The 27,540-nt window shown below is 40.5% G+C and overlaps 1 pseudogene across 1 annotated transcript; it reads left to right on the forward strand.

Moving 5' to 3' along the window:
* Window positions 1–3,128: 3,128 nt before the first annotated feature.
* On the forward strand, window positions 3,129–27,540 carry LOC309859998 (small ribosomal subunit protein eS17 pseudogene; annotated as a pseudogene). Its single transcript has 2 exons — window positions 3,129–3,467; window positions 27,388–27,540. The product of its transcript is annotated as a small ribosomal subunit protein eS17 pseudogene (transcript).

Here is a 27,540-nt window from a genome sequence, read left to right on the forward strand (position 1 = left end):
CCACAAACTGGGTGACTTAACAAAAATCTATTGTCTCACAGGTCTGGAAGCTGTAAGTCTAAAATCAAGGTATCAGCAGGAAGGTTTCTTCTGAAAGCTATTAAAAAAGGATCTGTTCCAGCACTCTAGCCTTGACTTGTAGACACCTTTCTTCCCCCATGTCTCTCCACATAGTCTGCACTCTATGCATATCTTCCTATAAGTACAGTTGGGCACCTGGGTGGCTCAGTTGGTTGGGGGGCTGCCTTTGGCTCAGGTCATGATCTCAAAGTCTTGGATCAGGCTCCCTGTTCAGCACAGAGCCCCTATCTCCAAAGACCCTCCCCTCTTGTGCTCTATCTCTATCTCTTTCTCAAATAAATAAATATAATCTTTAAAAAAAAAGAGAGAGAGGGGCACCTGGGTGGCTCTGTGGGTTAAAGCCTCTGCCTTCAGCTCAGGTCATGATCCAGGGGTCCTGAGATAGAGCCCCACATCGGGCTCTCTGCTCGGTGGGGAGCCTGCTTCCCCCTCTCTCTCCACCTGCCTCTCTGCCTACTTGTGATTTTTGTCTGTCAAATAAATCAATAAGAATATTTAAGAGAGAGAGAGAGAGATCAGTCATAGTGAATTAGGACCCACCCTAATGACTGCATGTTAACTTGATTACCTCTTAATTTTTTTTTTAGATTTTATTTATTTATTTATTTATTTATTTATTTATTTATTTATTTGAAAGCAGAGGAGGAGCAGAGGGAGAGGGACAAGCAGACTCTGCACTGAGCTTAGATCCTGATGCAGGGTGATACCCCACGACTCTGTGATCATGACCTGAGCTGAAACCAAGAGTCACATACCCAACTGACAGAGCCACCCAGGTGCCCCTTGATTACCTCTTTAAAGCCCCTATCTCCAAATAAGGTCATATTCTGGGGTACTGAAGGTTAGAACTACAGCACATGAATTTTAGGGGACCCAGCTGAACCTGTAACAAACTGCTTCTGGAATGAACTGGCTCTGCCGGAGTGAAACAGCAGCATTGCTGGACACTGGTGAGAGGAACATAAAACCAACCAGAAAAAAGCCAGAAGCAAAGAGGAAAGAGTAAATCCCTTCTTCCTCATCTTGCCATGCAGTTTCCCTCCAGTGTTCCTTATTGACAGAGCCTAAAAGGAAGCAGCTGGCAAAGGAAAAATGTGGTTGGCAGAGTCCCAGTCCCTGCATCACAAAGCAGAACACAGAAGAGTGGATTTGAAGCTGAGTTATTATATGGGCTAATAACTAGCACAGTGCTGAATAACTGTGAGTTATTCTTATTAATCACTAGCATCAAAATTTTTATTTTCATTTCCATATATTTTTATAATATAATAAGAAAAAGTTGTAATAAAATATTTAACTGAACAAACATACTGGCTACACTGCTAAAGTTGTCTTGATGGCTGGTGGACTGGAACATCACCATGCCACAGTTCACATTCATTTGTTCACTAAAATACAGTACTGAATCAGTGGCCTTTCTGTAGGAGGCCAAGGTGTAATGTATGTGGTATATAAGGAAATTAAAAATTCAGAATCCAAGTTGTCAGTCAGCAAGTGTTTCCTCATTTTATGGCTGAGGAGATGAACATTCAGAAGGAGAAGTTGTTTGACCAAGGTCACACAGCTAATAAGTGAGAGGGCATTGATTTGAACTGAGTTCTGATTCTCTGTGCTTCAATTTATCTGTCAAATGAAGATAACAGTATCTATCCAATAGAGCTATTTATGAGGATTAGATGAGATCATATGTATAATGTGCATAACAGATACAAAACCTGACATGTACTAAGATTTTCTTTAAAGTTGGTCAAGGGGTGGCTGGGTGATGCAATCTGTTAAGTGTCCAACTCTTACTTTCAGCTCAGGTCATGGTCTCCCAGTCCTGGGATCGAGCCCTTTGTCTGAATCCCCACTTTGATTCTCTCTCTCTCCCTTTCCCTTAGCCTTCCCACTTGTGCTATCTTTCTTTCTTTCTCTTTCTCTAAAATAAATAAATAAAATACTTTAAAAAAATAAATAAAAATTTTAAAATAAAAAAAATTTAAAAGTTGGCCAAATCTAGGGCTCTCTCTACTGTAAGAGGCTACCCTATTCCATGCACTTGTCAAAACTTCACAGTATTTGGAAGATAGAACTGTGAAGAATCGAGATGGGGTTGAGAATAAAATTCCTTAAAAAAAATTTATTATAATGTATTTGCTATCAAATCTTTCTGAAGGCAATCATCCATTTTGGACGCCCACAAACTACAGACAAATGTTTTTTGAGTACCAGCCACAGAGTAATTACTAGAGATGCAACACTGAGACACAGAGAGCCCCACCTTCAAGTGTCTCGTCAACTACCTGAGGACTTTGTCAAGCAATGATACACAATCCAGACTATGATCAACAATATCCAGTATAGGGAAACCTGACGCAGACTTGAGGAAGTCAAAAAAAGCTTTCAGAAGGTCACATTTAAGCTGAAATCTGAAGAACAGAAAGGAGATTGGAAAGCATACCAAATATAAGGGAAAACAGGAGAAAGAGCCACAGGTAGGAGGGAGCAAGGAATATTCAAAGAACTGCAGAAAGCTGACCATAGCATGGAAATTGGGGTGGGCAACAGACAGAGCTGGTAAGACCCCCAGGACTTATTCCTGAAGGGCTATGTGACCCATAGGACCCTGGACATTAACTGAAGGCAGTGTAGGACCACTGCAGGGTTTTAGCAAGTGAGGGACAATTAGATGTGCACATTATGAAGATTAGCTTGGATGTCACATGGAAAATGGCTTAGAGTAAGGTAAGAAAGGAGGCAGGGAAATCAGAAAGCTGCTACCTGCCAGCTAGCCAGGTGAGAGATGATGGAGGTCTGAGGGAAGTTTTCTGGGGATACAAAAACACGAATGGATTCAAGTAGCATTTAAAGGATAGAGCCTAATGAACTGTTGAGCACTACATCAAAAACTGATGATATATTATATGCTGGCTAACTGAACATAAAAAAAGAAAGAAAAACAAATAAATAAATGTATTCCAGATATAAATAAATAAATAAACAAACAAACAGTAGAGCCATCTTTTATCAGAACCAACAGCACAGGCCAAATTCACACCAAAACCATGAAAAAGACAGGCTGTGGCGTCACTGAAAAGTACTACTCATGCCTGGGCAATGACATCCGTACCAGTGTATGTGACAGAGATTACCATTATTCCCAGGAAGAAACTCTGCAACAAGATAGCAGCTTTGCCACACGTGAGACGAAGCAGCTTCAGAAAGGCTCGGTGAGAAATATCTCCAACAAGCTGCAGCAGGAGGAGAGAGAAAGCAGAGATAACTGTGTGCGTGAGGTCTCAGCCCTGGATCAAGAGATCAATGAAGTAGAGCCTGACACTAAGGAAATATTGAAATTCTTAGAATCGGGCAGTATGTCCAACCTGCAGTTCACGCAGCCTACAGTCCGGATGAATTTCAAACACCATGTGGAGCCATTTGAATCTTTCTGCTGTGCTATAGTATCTTCAATAATCCTTGAACAACAAAAAATAAATCAGGGGTCCCTGGGTGGCTCAGATAGTTAAGTGTCTGCCTTCAGTTCAAGTCATGATCCCGGAGTCCTGAGATTGAGGCCCGCTTTGGGCTCCCTGCTCAGCGGGACCCTGCTTCTCCCTCCGCCTCTGCGGCTCCCCCTACTTGTGCTCTCTCTGTCAAATAAATAAATAAGGGCGCCTGGGTGGCTCAGTGGTTAGCTCAGTGGTTAAAAGCCTCTGTCTTCAGCTCAGGTCATGATCCCAGGGTCCTGGGATCGAGTCCCATGTCAGGCTCTCTGCTCTGTAGGGAGTCTGCTTCCTCTTCTCTCTCTGCCTGCCTCTCTGCCTACTTGTGATCTCTGTCTGTCAAATAAATAAATAAAATGTTTAAAAATAAATAAATAAATCTTAAAAAAATATATCAATCAATCAATAAAAACTAAAAAAAAAAAAAAAAGGTAGAGCCAACAGGGTTTGGTAGGTGACCAGAAGTAAGGAGTGAAGAGCAAAAGAAAAGAAGAAAAGAGAAATAAAGGAAAATGCCCAGATTTCTTCTTTGGGCAACTAGATGGCCAGTGATAACCTTTACAAGGACGGGCACACAAAGGCAGAGCAGCTTTAAGGCAGAAGCTGATAAGTTTAGGTTTAGAGTTGAGTTTAAAGTATATAAGGTTCATCCAGATAGAGATAGTAAACCACCATATCTTTTTCCATTTCAATTTTTGACCAGAGTCCTGCCTCCCCAAGGAACAGAGCTGTCTGTAAGTGCCCTGCATACCACCGGTTACCTAGAGTATTATTAGCCTCTCATTTTAATAATCAATACATTTAAATTTTCTTCCCCTCCAAAATGCATCCTAAATGAGAACAGGATATGGGTGTAATCAACAGATAATTATATACATACTATGAAAGCTATTCAAAATGAGACCATTCTTATTCAGTTAATAGAAACTTTCAAACCCAAATCAAATTTTTGTTCTTTATTTTGCTATCACCAACAAGGAAAGATGATCCATTTTTTGTAAAGTCATCCTGTCATAGTGTTCTTCACAAAAAACTAGACACTAAGGAATGGAATACAAGTGATTTGAATTTTTATTCTTGAAGTGAAAATCCTAAACTTTACAACATCACTTAAATTTCTTAATCTGAGAATATAGCCAATTTAGAATCAGAAAACATTATAGCTAAAACATTTAAAGAAGTGGCTATTTTTCATTCAGAAATTCCTGCATACAACGCTCTTTTCAACAAATTTTGGCCAGTATTGGAAGATATGTTAAGTATAGTTCTGTTCTTCTCCACAAGGGTCAAATAGCAGTTGCAGGGGAGGAAATGGGGACTTTTTTCAGGTGTAAGCTTCTCCTAGGTGGGAGATGCTCTCCACAGAAGGAGGCGTGGCCAACCCCAGGACAGAACCTCTAGTGGGACTATACCTTGGAAGATTGAGAAAATAGAAAAGCCATAGCCCACCTAATCACAAGGAACCATATATGAGAGAGACTGAAAACATCCACTTCCTCCAGGAAGCCTTCCTTTATCCTACTCAGGCTGGTTTAGATGTGTCCCAGATTTGCTCATGTAGGGAACCTTGGGCATTCTGCCACGGCATTTGACACACCTTATTAGAAACACCTGTTCCAGGGACCATTTCTGGATTACACACACTGGTGTGCATCGTGAGCACAGAAACTGTGTCTTGGATATAATCTCTCTAGTGTCAGGCATAGAAGATATTCAGCAAAATCTGATTTAAAAAATAGTGAATGCCCCACACACATGTTTCTCAGGAAGCTATACCATCAATAAAGACACCTGAATCTTTAGAGTTAAATACAAATAAGCATGTACTTTTATAGAATCTTATTGACTTTTAGCTCTTCTACTAACATAACAGCCAGCTCCCTGAGAAATTATTTTTAAGAAGGACTTGTTTTAAATGTGCCCCCAAATAAATGTGGTTTTGTTTTCGGTCAGCCACTGCATGAAATTTGTCTTTTCTCCTCTGTCCTCATCCACCTCCACCTCCACCAGGCACCATTCATAAATCATTTAATTCAAATATATGTATCCAGTGCATACTCTATGGCAAGCACTGTGCTTAAAGCAGGATATGCAGCATTGAACATGATAGAACCAGGCCCATGCCCTCATAGAGCTTATAGTCTGGTTTCCACCACTCACCTCCAAAACTCTAAAGAGTCGGAGAATGCCATGTGGGCATAATACATTTTTATCTTTAAGCTCCAGAAAATGTAATACATTGATAAGGCAAGCCCAGGCTAACTCAAGAACATATAGAGGTTTGCTGTCTAGAGTTAAATAACAAGTCTGCAAGTATTTTAATTTTCCCAAAGCAACTGAGAACTGATCAGTCCAAACTGATCTATCCTGAGGCATATCCAAGTTTCCTTTTGCCTGCCTTCAATGTGGGCACCTGGACAGGCATCCTGACCGCCAACTCAAAATAGCCAAAGGGAGACTAACGGTGTGATGCAGCATCACTTCCTAAGGTCTCTCAGTTGCCTGCTTATGAGACACCCTTGTGTGAATTAGGGAAAGGTGCCCCCTCAGGGCAGGAGCATTAGAAAAAAAGGCATCCCTTCCTCCCCAGCAGATGTAGCCCCACTCAGGGGTGCACAGCTAGATAAGAGGAACTCAGCCAAGATTTCAAGCCCAGCGTGCCCCCTCAGCATAGTTCCAGACCATCGCCCTGCTACCAGCACCCTGGCCCATGCACTGGGCAAAAAATACATTGCATTTATATTGTATGTGTTTTAAAGTATCCTTATAGCTAAGGAAAACAGTTTTTCTGTGAAATTACTTACCTATATGGAAATCCTCTCCTAAAACCCAGCATCAGCCACAGGAACTTTAAACATGATTCAAAGGCATTAAACTTTTTCCAAGAATTCAACTTATTTCTGCCAAGTAACTCTGTACCTCTTCAAAACCTGTGACTTCAACTGAGCTCTGAGCAATTCAGAAATGGAAAATGAGCACAGTCTCTAGCCATGTGGTTTGGGACTAAAGCCTTACACCTCTCTGGACAAATATCAAGGTCCGTGTTCTCACAATTGCCAGTCATATCACTAAGGAAGTACAGTCTAGTAGTTTTTGAGTCTTTCAGAGTTTAGATTCTCAATAAGTCATTTTTCTCAAGTAGCAAGTCAAGAAATCCCCTCATCCTAGCCATATGATATATTAAAACAACCCACTCCCTATACCCTTTGGGTTCAGCTACTTTCAAATAAACTATAAACTGGTAATAGTTCAAAGCACATACATAAGGAAAACATGCAAACTTAGTCATTTTTTCCATCACATCATTCAATAAACCTCACTTGAAATGTGGCCCTCATGGCAGCTGGGGTAGCCATGCCCCTTTAAGATCTAGATAGGACTGGTTTAAATTCCAGTCCTGCACCTGTGGAAAGTCCAGACTCTCCTGAGATTTCTGCAAACTAGCAGGGCAGTGCTCAGAGCTCCTTTAGCTCTGATTCCCAGGCTGCCTGGCCACCCATTCTGCCTCCCTGGGCTTGTTCTTTACCCTGGCCCTGGGGTGATTCACTTAGGACCAGCACTTTCTTATGAGACCCCAAGACAGGAACACAAGGCAACCATGGGAAGACATTACAGGGCTGCCCTACATCAGCCAACACTCATGTAGGCAACCTGCTCTCAAAGGTCTCTTGGACACTCAGCACTGGGCATATCTCACTACCCACACCTATCATGAGACATCCTGGTCTTGCTCATGCCTCTCCCTCCTTCTCTCCCCTCTTTCCTGTCATCACCACACCCTAGGTCCAGATTTTTCCATACAGTTTGAGGTGAGCCATTCAGCCCCTCCTTCCCAAGTCACCCAAGCCCCAATTTCAAGTAAACCCTTCAAGAGGCTCAGCTGAACAAACAGGCCATATACCCTTTCAACAGAGGCCTTGACTTACAGTTGTGTTTTTTTTTTTAACAACATTCACCATCCTTGAAGACAGCTGTGATTTCAAAAGAGCCATTTCTCTTTGCTTTTGCTTTTCCAATGAATGATGCAATGGAAATCAGGTACTTGAACCTCCTTCTTCAGCTTGAATAAACAGTCAAAACCTTTTTCCCCTCCCTTTTATTACAGGTGTTTGGTCTATGGTCAATGCATTCAAATTTTCCAAGCTTAGAATAAGGTTTCCAAATCACTTACTGGCAGGCAGGTTACCCTTACCGGTTTATTGAGCGAGCTACTTAGGTTTAAAGACAGAAAGAGTTTTAGTATAAAATCTCAGTCAGGCCATAGTCCAAGATCTGACAGGCCAATTTGGTTGACAAGCTCTGTGTTAGGCAGCCTATCTCAATGGCTCAGACCTCCTGGATGTTCAGGGGGTTAAAGGATGGGCCTTGTTCACTTTTGTGGTTCTTTGGCTGATAGTCATTTTGCTTTTTCCTCCAATTCTTCTCTTCCATCCCTACTCACACATCATAAGCAGAAAGGGAACAGATTCTCTACTTTCTAAATTCTCTGAAAAAATGAAATGGAACACTCTTTTACCTTATATGAGTACATAGTCATACACATGCATACATAAGCATATATGCATATGTTTGTGTATATACCTTTTTTCATAGACTCCTAGAGCTCACCATAATAATACTAAACCTTGACAGCATATTAGAATTACCTCAAGAGCTTTTACGAAAAGACTTGTGCTTGACCCATCTCAGACCAATTATATCACTGAAAGTAGGGCCTGGGTGCCTGGGAGTCCTTTTAAACTCCCAAGAAGTTTAGGGGCGCCTGGGTGGCTCAGTGGGTTAAGCCGCTGCCTTCGGCTCAGGTCATGATCTCAGGGTCCTGGGATCGAGTCCTGCATCGAGCTCTCTGCTCAGCAGGGAGCCTGCTTCCTTCTCTCTCTCTCTCTCTGCCTGCCTCTCAGTGTACTTGTGATTTCTCTCTGTCAAATAAATAAATAAAATCTTTAAAAAAAAAAAAAAACTCCCAAGAAGTTTAAAAAGGAAGTCCTTTTTAAATTCCTAAGAAGACTGATTCCAAGATAGAGCCAGGATTGAGAACTCCATAGAGGTCTTCTAGGCCTAGCTATTCAAGTCTGAATGGTAGAGCAGCATTGCCTCCTCCTACTGAATCAGCATCTGCATTTCAGTAAGATCCTGAACAGTCTACCTGCACACACCATTTTAGAAACACTGCTCTGGTGGCTCTCTCATTTGATCATGAGGCCTCAAGAGACTGGTGACTTCAGAGGTCGTTCTGTCAACTGAAGACTCAAATGAGACCCTACCAGACCCTTTATTTTCATTACATTAGTATTTTTCAGATTTAACCAATAGTTAAATAGTCCTCGAAATGTGTGTTATATAGTCTTTCTCAAGTTTATCATAACTCTCTCTGACTTGCCTCTATTTTTTTAAGCATCAAGTTTAAAAAAAACATTTAAGACTTTCAGAGGCTTCCTCTTCTGCTAGTAAAGGACAAAATGATTAGATGACATGACAAAAAATATTTCAGAAAGACATGGTGGAGCGGTTGTGGAGAAAAAAAAATGGAAGGCATTTAACCAAATACCGGCACCTCAGCTGTGAATCCTCAGGTTGCAGAAGCTACTGATGCTGACCGGAGCACAGACATTGCCTGTAAGCTAGCAAGGCTGTATCTTGTGACAAATCAGAACTCAGCATAGAGAAGACACCTAAGCCTTCATCTTGCATCTGAGAAAGAACACCTAAAAGGGTGGCTGTTCATAGGCTTGCAAATTTCATAGTTGCCTTTCCTGTGAGAACAGTCCACATCATGGACAAAGGAAATGAACAAAATTCCACAGATCCTTATAAGACATGGTTTTATAATCAGGATGGCCAACTAAACAAGGAATCTCATCAATCCTACAGCCTTAGGAACTTTCAGGATTCCCATTTCACGATGTTCCCAGCTCCACATTCCATCTCTGCACCCTGAACAGCTACTTCAAGCCCTCACACCCAACCCCCCAGAATTACATGGGCTCCACAAGAAAAGGGTGACTCCCTCACAAACTTGAACCACTCTCCTTGACCCAGTCCTCATACTTTCTTCCATTCTGATTATGCTACTTGTTTGGGGGATGATTTTGATTCTCCACCCCAATCATGTGGGCTCAGGCTGCTTCAAGCAAACAGCTCTCCCCAGTGACTGTCCTATGACTCTTGTGTCCTGGAATGGTTGACTGACCCTCCAGTCCTGAGAATGGCATCAGGTCATCAGGAATCCACGGGCCCAGGCCCAGGAGCACTTGCTCCTCCTTGGTTCCCTTGTCCCAATTCCTTAAAACTCCTAACAGTTCCACACTCTAAGTCTGCTGACAGAGCCCTGAGAAAAGGCCTCAGCCCTTGTAGGCTGAGCACTATCCCAGGGCCACTTCCTGCCCCGATATCTTTGCTGGGGTATTTTCCAGCATATTAATACAGCTGCTTAGCTTCTCCATGCAGTTAAGGCTTTCATGACTGTGACTCTCCAGAGAGACAGAATGAGTAGTGCTTTGGTTCCCTGCCTGATGAAAGTGATCCACATCCAAGGACACATTCCTTATGTGATCTGCAAGGTTTTTTCCAGCTATCTCTGGCAACAGCAGACTCAAGAGCAGAAAACACCACTGCTAATAGCAAGGATTATAGAAGAGAGACTCTGCAACTCACAGCAGTCACACTATCAGGGCAAACATCCCTTTGCAAAGACATGGAGAAATTTTCTTCTAGTTCCTTGGCTGCCTGCTCTCATGAAGCCAACTGGAAGCCAGGCCAGCACCATGGAAGGAGACAGCAGCTGTTACAGGATAATTAAAGTCAGGCAAAATGCAGAGGCGGCCAGAAAGCTGATGTGAGGTCAAGCAGGACATGGATCAGCTCAGGCCTGTAGTTGCTGTTAGAGACCAATAGACAGGAATGGCTCATCTAAGCACTGTCCAAAGACAAGAAAACTCTAACCGAAAGGTTCTGACAAGTCTTCCCTCATAGAACCACCAGGAGAGATCCATTCTCTCACTCTCAAGTATTTCTACTGAGGTTTCCTTATAGAAGGTTGAAGAATCTCTGTTTCTTGTTAGATGATTTGACTAACAGGAAATTATTTCCCTGGTTTGTGCCACACTGAACGGATGGATGGATAGATGGGTGGATGCGTGGATGAAGAGAGAGAAGTAGAAACATGTGTATTCCATAGATGGAACAAGTTACAAGAATTTAGTTTAAGGCTGCAATTTACCACCCTCCACAAACTATCTCTGAAGACCACACTGACATTTGACTTTCAAGAATGCCCCCAATGAGGCTAAGGATGTGATCCTCATGGAGTGGTGCCAACAGCAATAGTAATAACAATAGGGATCATTTTTGTCAGAGAACTGCTGCTATGCACCAAGCATTGTGTCATACACTGTATTACACAGAACTCTTGTCTGTTCTGTGCAAAAAACTTTGAGAAGAGTGTTATTTCAGAGAATGGATGTGATAGTTCTTGTGTAATGCATTTCAAAAAGTGTTTATAAACATATGTAATAATGACGGTTATAAAAGTGGTACCTGCATGGGACAAATAAAACAGTGCTATTTAAGTGAAAAAAAAAAATTGTTACTTGCTTTCTTCCATTCTGATTAGCTACTTGTTTGGGGGATGATGCTGATAGGAGGACAGACGTTGCCTGTAAGCTAGCAAGGCCCTATCTTGTGACAAATCAGAACTTAGCATAGAGAAGACACCTAAGCCTTCATCTTGCATCTGAAAAAGAACACCTAAAAGGGAGGTTGTTCATATTGACACAGGTGTGAAAAATGAAACTCCCACATTACACGGAGATCATTTTGAACCCATGACCAGGAATATTCCCGGACCCTCCCAGGGCAAAGAATGAACCAGGAAACATTCTCTTTACATCTGATTTACTATTTCTTTCAGACTTGCTCTTTTAGCTTCTTCATCTTTACAACAGAAAACATAACTGCCATCACCACCCACATTTATGTACAACTGTCTCATCCCTCATGGCAAACAATTACCCAGTCTTTGAAGGGATATGTAAGATGTCATTGGTAAAGGGCTAGAAAACAGAAGCTTTGAAAAAATTGAATGATATGTGGAGGAATTAACATAGTCTCATGGCCTTTGGATTGGAAAACAAATGGTTTTCCATTTGTCTACTGAGAAGTTGAACTGACGTATGTTGTCATTCCTCTATTTTTTTTTTAAAGATTTTATTTATTTGACAGAGAGAAATCACAAGTAGATGGAGAGGCAGGCAGAGAGAGAGGAGGAAGCAGGCTCCCTGCTGAGCAGAGAGCCTGATGCGGGACTCGATCCCAGGACCCTGAGATCATGACCTGAGCCGAAGGCAGCGGCTTTACCCACTGAGCCACCCAGGCGCCCCTCATCTGTTTAAACTTAATCTCTTATGATTCAGTCTGCCACCTTGTAACAGTGCTACTTCCTGGTAACCTCCTATCCCTTGGAATTAGATTGCCTTTTGTTTTCCAGCATGGATCACAGGTACCTCCATGTCTTAATATACATCAGTGATATGTTGGATGTCAACCTTTTTTTTTTTAAAGATTTTATTTATTTATTTGACAGACAGAAACCACAAGTAGGCAGAGGCAGGCAGAGAGAGAGGAGGAAGCAGGCTCCCTGCTGAGCAGAGAGCCCGATGTGGGGCTTGATCCCAGGACCCTGGGATCATGACCTGAGCCGAAGGCAGAGGCTTAACCCACTGAGCCACCCAGGTGCCCCATTGGATGTCAATCTTGACCCTAATTTACTTGAAATCAACTTCTTGCTTTACAGCATTCAGCTTCTCTAAAAGTCTCAGATCCTCCAAGGTTTAGCTTAGAGATGGGAGGAGAAAGTTAAGATAGGCCTTGCATTTTATTATGCCTGTGAAGTGTTTTAGCACAGCGAGGTATAAGCAAAAGCTCTCCCACCATAATGATCATACCATCATTTGTCAGGCCCTTTCCACGTATCAGTACCTTAAACCTGAACAGCTTAAAAGGTAATTATTCCTTAAATGGAGAAATTAAGATTCAGAGACGTTAAGTAACTTTCCCAGTATTATTAAGCCAGTTAAGTGACAGAGATATAATTCAAAATCAGATGTCTGGCCACATGCTCATGCATTTCCCACCATAATACGTTGATTAAATATTCATTGTCACCTATTGCTATTTGCAATTTGAATTTGGTTGTGGAGGAGGGAATGGAAGTTATAAACATAGGACAGTATCCCAGAATTTCTCATCACTTCTGTGACTCACAGCACTTTATCCAAGTCACCTTGGAACCACTATCACTTGGGTGTACGCTAAATCTGTTTTCAGCTTTAGGAGGTCTTGAGGGCTCCAGTAGAACCCTCTGTCCCTGAGGAGGGAGTTCATTACCTGGGCCCTCTGTACTGAAGGATTTGTTACTCAGTCTGGCCATTACAGAGTGGAATGCATAGAAGTATTGCCCTTTATGCCATTCTGATAGGATTTTCTTGGTGAGAGCCTACTCAAGCCTTAAGTAAGTTTCCTTCTCTATCATCTTCTGGCTGCAGAAAAGAGAAAACTAATTACTGCTACATCTATCTTCTCCCGACCATGAGGATATTATACCCTTCTTCCCAGGTAGCATGGCAGAGTGGGGCAGTAACCCACTCAGTTGGACAAAACCTCACCTTGAAGTGACATCCTCCCCTCTGAACAAACTTCAGGACCCCTGTGATTTCATTCTGGGCTCTTCTAATTCAGATTTACCTAGTTCCTTCAGAGGATACCTACTCATTGTTGGATGTTTCCCCCCTATTTATTAAACAGAAAATAATATAAGTAAACAGATAAGATCATTTAAATTTGTAATAAGTGCCATTGATACAAGAAATAAGGTGACTAAATAGAGAATAACAGAGGATTCAGAAGGAGCTCCTTGCTCAGGAAAAACCTTCCCAAAGAGGTGATATTAGAGCAGAGACATCAAGGCTGAGAAGAAGTCATCCTTATCAGAGTCAGTAAAAGAACATTCCAAACAGAAGGAACAGAAAGTACAAAGCCCCTGAGGTAAACACAAGACTGGGCCCTTCAGGGAAGAGTGACTGCAGCCTAGTGAACAAAGAGGGGATGGTCAATAGGAACTTAAAAAGGAAGACAAAGACCAGATCATAAAGGCTTCTGCAGGCCATGATTAGGAACCTGAATTTTATTTTTATGAAATAGGAAAATAATAGAGGATTTAATCAGAGCAGTGATATGACTGGAGTTAAATGTTTAAAATTCACTCTGGTGTGGGACACCTGGGTGGCTCAGTTAGTTATGTGTCTGCCTTTGGCTCAGATCATCATCCCAAAGTCCTGGGATCAAGTCCTGCATCAGGCTCTCTGCTCAGCACAAAGCCTGCTTCTCCCTCTGCCTGCCACTCTTGCTGCTTATGCTCTCTCTCTCTGACAAATAAATAAATAAAATCTTTAAAAAATAATAATATAAAATAAAATTCACTCTGGTGATGTAGGAAACAGATTAACAGGGATAGAGGGGAAGATGAAAGACCAGGAAGGAGGGCTTAGACTAGTTCAGGAGAAGTTGATGGTAACTAGGAGGAAGGGATGACAGTAGAGACGGAAAGAAGAGGATTGACTAGGGATATATTCTTCAAATAGAACTGGTAAGACTTGGTTATGGGCTGGAAGTAAGCGACAAAGAAAAGAGGAAAATCCAAAATGGCACTTAAATTTAGGGGTTAAGCAACTGATGCTCTTTATTAATTATGGGAAAGAACCGGAAAAAAACAAATGGTGGAAACGGGGACAGGAAAATCTGCATGTAAAGATGCCTATTAGACTAGCAGGAAGTGGAGTTGCCAGTGCATTAGGTTAATGATTCTGGGGCTCAGAAAATGTTTGGGCTACAGGTATACATTTGGTACACATTTGAAAGGCAGCATAAAGTAGGTCAAAGCCATACAATGAGAAAGGATAACATGTCAAGAAAATGTAGACAACGATGAGGAGAAGGTCTAGCACAGATCTTGGGCACAAGCTCATTTAGAAGTTGGATGGAAGACAGAAAAGTCCATCTTAATGATACACTGAGCAAGACGGATGCATTTAGTGTAATCAGAAAACCACTTTATTCTTTTTCTCCACAACCTGTTCATATCATCCCCTCAATGGAACTGATTGTTTCCTGCTCCTTAAATAAAATCAAAGGCAATTTTGTGACTTTCCTAGACATTCTTAAATAATAAAACGTCATCAAGTTACCTCTGGTCAGACACACATACACAAAAACAGTTTCATTTCAGCATCACAAGTGGTCCAAAGTAGTAACAACTTCCAAATTGATGAGTTGAAGCTTCTCCACCATTCCCCAGCTTGAGTGTGCTCCAACCTGGCTGCCTCTAGTGGGAAAATGGTATAGGTGGCTCTTTATTTTTTTCACCTAAAACCTTCAGCTCCATTTCTCACCTAAAACCTTCAACCTTCCTCAGGGTTGAAACAGACTGGAGAGGGAGAAAAGGTATGGGGCCAGAAAGATCTTAATTGACTTACAAAGTAAACAAAGTTACTTAGGTTATTTAGAGCTTATTCTTATTTTACGGGACTATTCTGTGGCTTTTTCAGAGCTCCATTATATCCAGAAATCTTGGAATGAAGTTCCTTTGTTCTAAATAAATGCCTCTCCCATGGCTGGTCACATTAAATTTTCCCCTCACTACCCAGAATCTAAGAGTACATCTCCAGGGTTTGTTTATTTTTCCCCAAGCAGCTCTCTTGGGCAGATCCAAGAAAACCCTATACCTGTTTTCTATGCATGTATTATATAAGGTCTATGGGAAGCTCTGAAGCATCATTTGTCCAAAACTCTGGGAAAGCAGCCATGCCCAACACAACATCACCTCTTTATCCTGCCACTGGAGCAGCTAGCCAACCACAGTCAGACTCTAGTCCTCTGTGCCCCCACTCTCCAAGTGTTCCCCAATAAAACCCCTTTCACTAAACTGATCGAGAAGAAGAAGTACCCCACTGCTTCCCTACTGCGGGAGAAAACTTATATTACAGATCTCTAAAGTAATTTTCTCTTTAATTTCTTAAAAGGGGTTGGTCTCTTCATCCTCTTTTATACGGATGGATTTTTAATCAACTAACAGACATAAAACCCACTCTTCACCACCTCTTTTGCAAGTCCTAGCTAATCATCTCATTCTTTACTTTGAAATGTTGGAATCATCTGATTGTGTTGGGAAGAAAAAGCTGAAGACAATATAGGATGAGTCCTGTTTTATAATCCTGGTACACAGAAAACCAAGAAGAAACAACAAGGGAGAAGGAAAAAACAAGAGAACATGATGTGGCAGAAGCTAAAGTGTACTCAAAAAGACAAATGTTGCTAAAAGGTAGAGTAAGGTGAAGACAAAGAAATGCTCATTGGAATTTGAAGCCTTGTGCGGTTTCATCCCAGTGTAGTGTTGTAAACAAGAGTTAAACTGACACGTTAGATACTTCACCAGAATCTGTTCTCCCTTCCTTCCTTCAGACAGAATCCTATGCCCAACTCCAGTGTAAATCCTGATTGGTGCAAGCCAACCACTATAATCTACTTTCCTCTAGCAATATATTTAGGAAACAGAATGTGATATAATTCTAACAGAACATGACGGGAAGTTTGTTGGAAGATCTCTGTAAAGGTCTCTTTTTCCTTAAAAAGAAACATAAAGAAAAGACAGCTTCTCTTCTTCCATTGGCTACTGTCATTTCTGCACGTGACACCTAGTTCTACAGAAACCATCTTGAAACCAGTCTGAGGATAAAGCAATGCCAAAAAGAAGAGCAGACTCAAGAGAATTGCCACAAAGCAGAGCTAGAACTCACGACTGAAGCCTGGTCTGTTTGTGGGGTTCTTGTTATTTAAATTCATAAATCCCCAGTTGATTCAGAATATTCTGTTATTTTTTTAAAGACTTCATTTACTTACTTATTTATTTGAGAGAGAGAGAGAACATCCTGGGGGAGGAGCAGAGGGAGAAAGAAAAGCAGAGCCCCTTGACAGGCCCAAGCCCATGATCCCCAAGATCATCACCTGAGCCAAAACCAAGAGCTGGACACGCAACCAACTGAACCACCCAGGCGTCCCCACAGTTTTCTGTTATTTAATGACAAAACCATCCTAAAACTAAAGAATAGTCTTTAAGGGAGATAAAGAATTAAAGGCAGAATGTAGGTAATTCTTTTGAGATGTTTTTCTGGGAAGAAAGGCAGAGAGATGGTCTGACATCTGAAGAGAGATGAAGGATCTAGTGTAGGCTTTTTTAAAGATGGGAGACACCATACCCAGTTTATAAGTAAATGAGGATGATCCAGTGGAAAGGGGAAAGTGCAGAGCTGCAGGTATAAGAACGTCCTTGTCACCTCACTTAATGTACACAGCCAATCTTGGAGTCTCCTTCACTAATCTTGCTAATGCCCCAGTAAGGAAGAGCCACCAATTCTCACACTATTGTTTACACTATCCAACTACAACTACTTGCATATTCCCTCCCTGGTAATCTGTTAGTAGAATCCCTCCGGCCCCCTCTGAGCTGTTTTTGGGGGGTTTGTTTTTGTTTTTGTTTTTGTTTTTTGTCTGGACAAAAGTCAGTGGCAAATCCCTGCAGGACTGGGCTCTTTAAGAAAACTCTGGGCTCAAGTGAGGCTAGCAAGAGCCCAGCTTTTTAACTCTTGAGGTTACGCTAAAGGAAGGGCCAATTCTTCAGATTTTTACTTCCCATCACAAAGAAACTCAAGAGGCTAAGCTACCCAAGAGCCTAGCTTGCAATTATTTGTTTATCCCCCAAGCTGAACCTACCGCTAAGCCACACTTCACCAAGGGTTCTAGGCAGAACAACTTAATGAAGCTTGTTGTTACTTAATCCCTCCCTCCTTCACATTCCTACTTTCTGGTTTGTTTGGGTTTGTTTGTTTGTTTGTTTTTAAGATTTTATTTATTTATTTGAGAGTGAGAGAAAGTGAGAGAGATCACAGAGGGAGAGGAAGAAGCAAACTCACTGCTGAGCGGAGAGCCTGATGCAGGGTTTGATCCTAGGACCCTGGGATCATGACCTAAGACACAGGTGGACACTTAACCAACTGAGCCACCCAGGCACTCCAGAACATTCCTACTTTCTAATTATAATTGCACAAAAGGGTATGCACCCATGCCTGCTGGAGAATATAGCCCCTCTCCTCAACTGTGGGAAGCCTGTTCCCCAAGTCAGCACTCTCTCCTTTTTCTAGCCACCTGAATCATATGCAAACTAACTCAGGCTATAGGGCCTTTCCCCAGGGGAAAAGAAACATTCAGTCCCAGCTGGGGCTTGCACTATATCAGATACCCATTTACTGATCAACTAAATGGTGATCCAAAAGGGCATTGCTATAAAGTATTTCCAGTAAAAGTATAAAAACAATGCAAAGGACCAAGTCAAGAACAACGTTGATTTGCCTTTCTATTGCTTCCTGTCCAGAGTAATGATTTGTTCCGCATTTTACTTCCCCTACTCAGTTAGCAGTAAAACAAGATATGTAGCCTAAAACATTCAATACCCCTGCTGGGGTACCATTAGCTATAGTCATATAGAAACACCTGGTAAAGCCAGACAACTGGGTTTCATTTCCTTATGAAATTTCAACAATTCGTTAACTAAAACATTACAACTGACCAAGATATTTTAAATATCTAAAACTAGCTCCCTCTGTTGATTAAATTCAAATTGATTTACTAGTTCTTATTTTATCACATTTTCTTACTAATTTAGTTTTGGCTAAAATACAGGCTGTGTTTAAATAAAAAGAAACAAACCAGCCAAACACTCATTTTTAAAATCTCCACACTTACCTGTAATCACTACGAATAAAACTTTCCACTTAGAACAATAATATAAACTAAGCCACACTTGAAATTCTTAATGATTTTGGAGTAAAGTATTTTAATACTGAATTTATGTGTTTTCCAGGCTTGTGATATTAAAATCTGTACCTGTACATTCTTTAAGAATTAGCTGCCTCATATCCTTTTTCAGAATAAGGCAGTTATTAATTAATTATCTTGTAATGGTCTTCCTCTTGTTGATAAGTCCTTGCAATGACATCAGTGATATCTGGTTGTAAGAGACTTCTTTTGGGATTCTTCTCTGAGAACTGCCCTTTCCTATGGGGGTAATTTCCATAGGTATATTCTTATTGATTTCATATTCCTGGCCACATTTGATTGGCCCAAGGATAGATACCTCACCAAGCTGGGCTGATCAGATTGTCTCTTATGGAAATTTAGTACTGGATATAGCCATTCTATTTAGGCTATATGGATACTGAAGAGAATGGATGAGAGGCTGAGCAGACAAAAAAGCAAAGGAAAGAAGAGAATGAAGCATGCTCTCAGAGAGAACAGAAATAAAAGACCACGAGACCTCAGAGACAGACGTAAAGAGGAAGAAACAACTTGGTTTCTGGTGGCTTTCCAGAATCCAATCTGGTGCCTCATGAGGCTCTCTCTAAACCTTTGGTTCAGTGAAACACGTAGTCTTGTGTCTCTTTTTAGCATATGCAAGTTTGAGGGAGTTTCTGGAACTCTGAATTAAGTCTTCCCTAAAATAACCTCAGAGCCTGCTAAATTATGGAGAACAACTGGCAACAACAATAACACTAAATTTCCAAAGTTTATGCTTGCTGAGTTATTGAGTCTGCTCTTGATGTGTTAAGCACCTATATAGACTGAATAATGCTTTCAAATGTTTTGATTACAACATACAGAGTAAAGTCATCAAAATGGTGAAATGAGAGTTTTCTATCATCTTCTCCCTAAAGAACACTGACTCTGACAATCACCCATGGACAAGAGTGCCTTTGTGAAAGTCCAGGAATCCAATGGAGAAGTTCCAGCACACTGTTGGAGCAAAAAAAATCTGATGTTGGACATACTGGAGAAAATAAGAGGAAACAGTTTCTCTTTACCCATGTCACCCCTCCCCCAAGGCAGCACATCTCATCCCAAGAATGACCTACTCAGCCCATGATTTCTCCCACAGGTGATAGTGAGAATGTGTGACTAAGTGTCCAGCATCCCCAGATGTCCATGATGCTGCCAAAGGGACCCACTTCTTTTTCACCCCTCCAGAATAGTGAGGAGTACTGCATGACCTGGGGGTCGGGGTAGGGGAGGTTGGGTTAGAGAGTGGCTGGAGACCAGCAGACAGGGCTCTTGAAGAGCATCAAAGGGACAAAGATTTTATTAACTGTGTCATTTATTCCATCAAGAAGACCAAGTAGGAGCTTCTGGGGATGCCACAAGGGGTCTGCAGGGACCCACAACAAAGCTCAACATGCCCCACCCACACCAGCTCCCTGTGTGTATCCTGAGGTGCAGTTAGAGTGAGCTTTTGCAGAAAGCTGGCCAAGCCCTGCAGGATTAGGTGAAAGTAAACTTAAGCATTCAGCACCAACCCAGGGAAAACAAAGGGGAAGCTGTCAGCACCCAGCCTGGCTTTGTATAAAATCTTAAGAATCCCACCCACTTGCAAGAGGGAAAAGTAAATATGAAGCAGGGATATCCATAGAAAAGATCTGAGAAAGCCTCAGAATCCTTAATAGGCCTGACAAAAGGTATTTCTCTCCCAAAGCCATTCAGTAAAGGCTAAAGTGACTATTTCTTCAGATGTGAAGGCAGTAATGCAAGACTTTGGGAAACATTTTAAAAATCAAGGGAATATAACACTAGCAAAGAAAAACAGTAAGTTTCCAGGAACTGACCCCAAAGAAATGGAGAACTATGATTTGCCCAATGAAGAATTAAAAATAGTTGTTTTAAGGAACCTCAGTGAACTACAAGAAAATACAGAAAGACAATTCAACAAAATCAGGAAAACAATACATGAACAAAATGAGAAGTTTAACGAAGATAGAAATCACAGAAAAGAACAAACAGGAATTCTAAGAATTTAAAGAATTCGTATGAAAGAATACAATGAATGAAATGAAAAACACAATAGAGAGCATCAAGAGCATACTGGATCAAACAAAAAGAATATGTGAAGTAGAAGACAGGTCATTTGAAATTATACAGAGGAGGGGCACTTGGCTGGCACAGTCAGAAGAACATGCGACTCTTGATCTCAGCGTTGTGAGTTAAACCCTATGTTGGGTGTAGAGATTACTTAAAAAAATAAAAACTTAAAAAAATAAAAGAAACAAATTATTCAGAGGAGAACAAAAGAAAAAAGAATGAAGAATGAAGAAAATCTAATGAAATATGGAACAGCATTAAGAAAAAATTCTGTGCATTGTTAGAGTCCCAGAAGAAGAAAAGAGGGAGAAAAGGGAAGAAAATTTATTTAAATAACTAATGACTGAGAACTCACCAAACCTGGAGAGAGATTTAGACATATAAGTTCATGAAAATCATAGGTTCCCAAAATATTTCAATTCAAAAAGATTTTATTCAAGACATATTATAATAAAATATTCTTTTTTTTTTTAAGATTTTATTTATCCATTTGACAGATCACAAGCAGGCAGAGAGGCAGGCGGAGGGTGGGGGAAGCAGGTTCCCTGACTAGCAGAGAGCCTGACATGGGGTTCGATCCCAGGACCCTGAGATCATGACCTGAGCTGAAGGCAGAGGCTTAACCCACTGAGTCATCTAGGCACCCCATAATAAAACATTCTAAATTCAGAGACAAAGTGAAAATTTTAAAAGCAGCAAGAGAAAAAAAAAATTCTTCACATACAAGGAAATTCCCATAAGACTATCAATGGATTTATCATAAGAAACTATGAAGGCAAAGAGAGATATATTCAAAATGCTGAAAGAAAAAAAAAAAAAACTCCCAACCAATAATACTTTACCTATCAAAGCTGTCCTTTACAAATGAAGGAGAGAAAAAGATTTCCCCAGACAGCCAAAAGCTGATTGAGTTCATCTCTAGAATAGCCTTACAAGAAATGCTGAAAAGAGTTCTTCAGGTTGAAATGAAAGGGCACTATTAGTAACATAAAAACATACAACATGCTGGTAAACGTCAGTATGTAGTCAAATTCCAAATACTCTAATACTGTAATATAGTTAAGTGTTAGCCATTAAACTCTAAGTATAAAGGTTAAAGGACCAAAGTATTAAAAATAACTATACTAATTTGTTATCGGATATACAATATAAAAAGTTATAAATTGTGACATCAAAAATATAAAATGGGAGGAGTGAAAGAATCAAGTTTTTATATATAATCAAAGTCAAGCTGGTATCAGCTTGAAGTGGTAACTTATAGCTATAAGATGTTCTATTTATAGAATGTTTTATGGTAACCCCCGTGATAACCACAAAGCAAAAACCTACAGCAGATACATAAAAAATAAACCGGAGGGAATCAAAGCATACCAATATGGAAAACTATCAATTCACAAAAGAGAAAAAAAGGAACAAGTGAACAAAACAGCCAGAAAACAATAATGTGGCATTAGTAAGTCCTTACCTATCAAATTTAAAATAACAGGTTTAAATGTAAATGCATTAAATTCTCCCGTCAAGGGGTGCCTGGGTGTCTCAGTCATTAAGCGTCTGCCTTCCGCTCAGGATTGAGTCCCACACATCAAGTTCCTTGCTTAGTGGGAAACCTGCTTCCCCCTCTGCCTGTGGCTCCCCCTGCTTGTGCTCACTCTGTCAAATAAATATATAAAATCTTTAAAAAAAAAAAAAAAGAAAGAAAGAAAATTTGTAAGTAGTTATATTAGTTTGTATAGTTTCTGATAAGAACATTTGCTCTAACTTACCTTTGTTTCTCTTTGTATAAAGACTTTGTAAAAGTCTCTTTGTAAAAGACTTCCTTTTTTTTTTTTTTTTTTTTTTTAGATTTTACAGAGACAGTGCATGCACAAACCTGGTGGTGGGATAAAGGGAAGAAGCAGACTTCCCACTGAGCAGGGAGCCTGGGCTCCATCCCAGGACCTCAAGATCACAACCTGAGCTGAAGGCAGACACTTAACTGAGATACTCGGGCATCCCTATGTATCATTTCTAAAATATTTTATATCTTCCATTCTATCTCAGGTTTTCCTCTCTGTTCTTGAAAATATGGAGTGTATTTATAAAAGCTGTTTTAATATCTTTGTCTTCTCACTTTAATATCTTTGTCATTTCTGAGACTGCTTCTATTGATTGACTTCTCCCTCACTTATGGATATTTTCCCACTTCTTTGCATACCTGGTAATTTTTTTTATTATTGGATGCCTGACATTGTGAATTTTATCCCTCTGGTGCTATTGAGGAAATTGAATTTCCTCAATTAGTTTTGGATTGCGTTCTGGTGTAATCACGTCACTTAGAATCAGTTTGTCTTTTTCGAAGCCTCCTTTGAAGCCAGAGGAGTCTTTAATTTAGTCTACGGCTCATTTAGCCTTACTACTAAGAAAACAACTCTCTGAGATATCTCCCCGATGCCTTGGAAATTATGAGATCCTTCTACTCTGGCAAGAAATATTCCCAGCTCCATCGGAGCTTCAAGAATTGTTTGATTTACAGCTTCAGGGTGATCCTTTCCATGGCCTCAGGAGTTTCCACTTACAAATGTACAGATCACTCAATCAAAGACTTAAGGGGGTCTCTCTGTAAATATCCAGAGCTCTCTCTTTGTGGTTTCCTGCCCTCCTTTACTCAGCCCCACAAGTTCTAGCTGCACTGACCTCTCAGAACTCCCAATTTATATTTATAGCCTGGAGCATTTGTTCCTTTTTCCCTGCACTGAATCTATCCATGCAGTATACTGAGTCAATTGTAAAACTCACCTCATTTGCTTTTCATCTCTGAGGGATCAAAGATTTGTTCTACCTGCTGTCCACATTCCAGAAACTATTATATATTTTGTCCAGTGTTCTAGCTATTTAAGGCTGAAGGGTAAATCCAGTCCCTATTATACTCTATCATGTCTGGAAGCAAAGTCAGCACATTTCTTTCTATCTTTCTTTCTTTTTTTATTTTATTTATTTATTTGAGAGAAAGAAAGAGAATGTGCAAGAGAGAACAAAGTTGGGGAAGGGGACAGAGGGAGAGGGACAAGCAGGCTCCCATGCAGAGTTCGATCCCAGAATCCTGGATCATGACTTGAACAGAAGGCAGATGCTTAACCAAATGAACCACCCGGATGCCCCTAGATCAGTACATTTCAATCAAAAACAGAAATCAGACAGAAGTCATCCCTTTTATTTAATTTATGGCAATTGTTATTAGCACAAAAAAAAAAAAAGAAAAAATATCAAGGTGACACTATTACGTATTTAGCAAATTCAAACAAACTACCTATATTGTGCCAAGACTATTCCTGGTCTTGCAAGTCTCAGTGTGGTTCTTTGAGAGTTGTAGTTAAGAATAAAATGTTTCAGCCCTCAATAAACAGGAGAGCTTGATGAAATCTATGTAAAGAAGCCAGTGAGACAATGATCCATACTTTTCTGCCTATTCCAACCAATGCTTAGTTATAAAGTTAAATCATGCTGCCCTCTTACATTTCATTACCACTAAAGATCCTTTATGTCATATTTTTCTTATTTTTAAATGTATGCTATTTCTGCATGTTCACTATAGAAAAAATCAGAACATATAGGTAAACAAAAATAGAATAAACATTCACCAAAGTTTGCATACAGATTGTAGGAGAAAACAATTAAAATACCATATTCCAAAACACTAAAACTCCTTGGTGAATTTTAATAAAATAAAACTAGCAAGAATATGGAGGTACCTGGGTGGCTCACTCAGTTAAGCATCTATTTGCCTTTGGCTCAGGTCATGATCCTAGAGTCCTGGGATGGATCTCGAGTTAGGCTTCCTGTTTGGTGGAGTCTGCATTTCCCTCTCCTTCTGCCCCTTTAAAAAAAAAAGGGGAAAAAATGACAAATGAAATTGAATCAAGATCCCAGAAATATACTCAAAATATCAGACTACAAGCACCTACTATACAGAATAAGTAACACATATGAAATATTAAGTAATAAATCTTGGGCAATGGATTAATAATAAGTCTTTAGTACCCACAGTTAACTATTTAAAGCTGCAGATGTGTTAAAGAATCAAATATTTTTAAATTTTTATTTTAATGGATGATAGATAAATTTATGACTATTAAAGAAAAATGAAATGCATTCCTATTATAAGATAGATATATTTTATAGAAAGATATATACAAAAACCTCAGCACAATGAAATGGAATAGGACTCCACCACAAATAACAGACTGTAGAAAAATATATACACAGCAAATATGATTGAAAAAGCTCTTTAAAAGTATAAAGATTTGAATCTTATATAAAAGAGAAGGTCTCAGGACTCATCACAAATTTAAATATTTTTTTTAAGATTTTATTTATTTATCAGAGAGAGAGAGAGAGCGAGCGAGCACAGGCAGACAGAATGGCAGGCAGAGGCAGAGGGAGCCTGATCCCAGGATGCTGGGATCATGACCTGAGCCAAAGGCAGCTGCTTAACGAACTGAGCCACCCAGGCGTCCCACAAATTTAAATATTTTTAGAGTATTGTTATTGACCAGACCCTGGGGATAAATACACCCAGATATTGCATTTGCATTTCAAATTGGTCCAATGTCTCTAAGTACCAACTGGCAAGCTACAAAGCTGTTTACACATCTGACCTAATAATTTCACTTCTAGGAATACAGTACTAGGAAATCTGCATTCTGGGCAAAAGTTTTTATGGTAGTATGGTCTTGAATAGCTTAGACAAACAAAACTTAGAAAACTTCAAAACCTTTCAGATGCCAAAAACCAGAGCTAAGGAAATAATTACTCTAAGATATTTTAACACAATGGAATAATATACACAATATTAACAATTTTAACCATCTATTGAGCAATTGCTATGTGCCAGGTACTGTGTTGATTGTCTTGAGTATTCTATTTTGTATTTGCATTTAATTGCTTAATAGTCTCTACCTTGGGTAGATAGCTACAGATGGAGAAATCAAGGCTCAGAGAGATTACGTAATGGGCTTACGTTTGCAGTTACTAATAGGAGACAATTCAGATCTGTCTGGCTTCAAAACCTTTCAAAAACTCCTTCCACTTTATCATGGAGTTGCAGGATCCAAATAGGGCAAATCCCAGCGTTCACAGAAAATAATCAGGAAACATAAACCTTTGAGGACACAGGATATAGTATTTCAAAACTATATGATCTGCTACTGATCTTTCCAGAAAGATTTGTAATTGTGATTACAATACAAATTTTCAACACTGTACTCTTTAAGAACCATGTTTTTAGTTGATGTAATATCATTTTCAGTCAAAAGTTTCATGCACTTGCCTTGGTTCTCCTTCCAAACCCTTTCTCCATACCTTCTTCCTGTCTCCTTGACATGCTTGCTGTCACAAACACTTCTTCTTGTTCCATCAATTCCTGCCAGTCTCCTACCTTCTCTCACCTCTTCCACCCCTCCCGCATGCCTTCCCTGAGAAGAGGCCCATCTCTCTGCTATGGAAGGGACCAAGCCCTTCTCTCCAGAGTTGGGAAAGAAAATTCTAAACTGTTGAAACAAGTGGTCCTAAAAGCTCATTCCTGAGTGCTAAACAGAGCAGAAAGATTCTGAAGAGGGTGAATCCTGCAACTTCAGGAGACCACTTCCCAGAGAGAGGAGACTGAAGTCCAAGGAGCAGCCACACCAGGAGTGATCAGAGGAATGATATATAATAAATTTAATTTTTCTCTACTGAAATACAATAAATATGTGGTTTCCCTGAGTTTTATTTTATTTTACAAATTCTGAGATAAATGCAGAAATATCAATATTGCCATCATGCTGTCACTAACCTGTACATGTGTTGCTGATTAATGTAATTGCATCACCAATTACAAAGGGACCCAGGATGCCTTCACTACATGGAAGGCATGAATTTAAAATGCAACTGGTAGGAAAAGAACTCTAGATTTTTAAACAGTGTCATCAGGAAAAGCCTCACATGCAGAATACTCCAGCGATTGATAATGCAAGAGAAAGGAGAGAATCTACCTACATTTACGTAGGACTGTTCACAGGACAGAGATAGGACTTGGTGACTTCAAATCTCTGGAAAAGTGCACCTTATAGAGGAGGAGAAATTCACACTCTCTCACACCCCAGAAGAAGCAAAGGGCACACACACACACACATACTGGACTAAACTCAAGAGATATAAACGGCTTTGTCTCCTAACAGTGTCTTTTAACCTTGCCTTTTTACTACCCTAGACAACCAACATCCCAGGAAGATCTTGAAGTTTTCCAGGGCCTCCAAAGCTTATAAGAATACCTTCGTCTGGGATGCCTGGGTGGCTCAGTTGGTTAAGCAGCTGCCTTCGGCTCAAGTCATGATCCCAGCGTCCTGGGATCGAGTCCCGCATTGGGCTCCTTGCTCCGCAGGGAGCCTGCTTCTCCCTCTGACTCTGCCTTCCACTCTGTCTGCCTGTGCTCGCTCTCGCTCGCTCTCTGACAAATAAATAAATAAAATCTTTAAAAAAAAAAAAAAATACCTTCATCTGGGGCCATTAAAGAAACAAAACAAAACAAAAACAGTCCATAGTCAACAACAACAAAACAAAAAGCCTCACATCCAATTCAATAGTTCCCACACCTCAGGCCCGATCTGTGGCATGTGTGGTCTGCCGTTCCTCTGGCTCCCCCGTCCACCCCTCCTGGCTCCTGCGGGATTGGGTTAGGGGGAAGGGAAAGGTCTTTTAACCCAGGCTGGTACAGTCTGTGATCTCTTGACTAAAGGTGGACCGATGTTCAAGGGTTACGTCTTTTTTCCTTGCCTTTTCTTTCTTTTTTCAGGCCAAGAACAGCCCTGGGCCCCACCTGGCAGGAGGGCCCTCAGCAGAAGCTAGGGGCTCGGCCCACAGCCAAGGGGTAGTGGTGGGTGGCCATCTCCGCAGAGGAGGGGTTGGTGCTGGGGAGACCGGCACCCCGGGGCATGCATGTCCTTAG

The sequence above is a fragment of the Mustela nivalis genome (genome assembly GCF_964662115.1).
Source record: "Mustela nivalis genome assembly, chromosome: 1".
Classification (NCBI taxonomy): Eukaryota; Metazoa; Chordata; class Mammalia; order Carnivora; family Mustelidae; genus Mustela; species Mustela nivalis.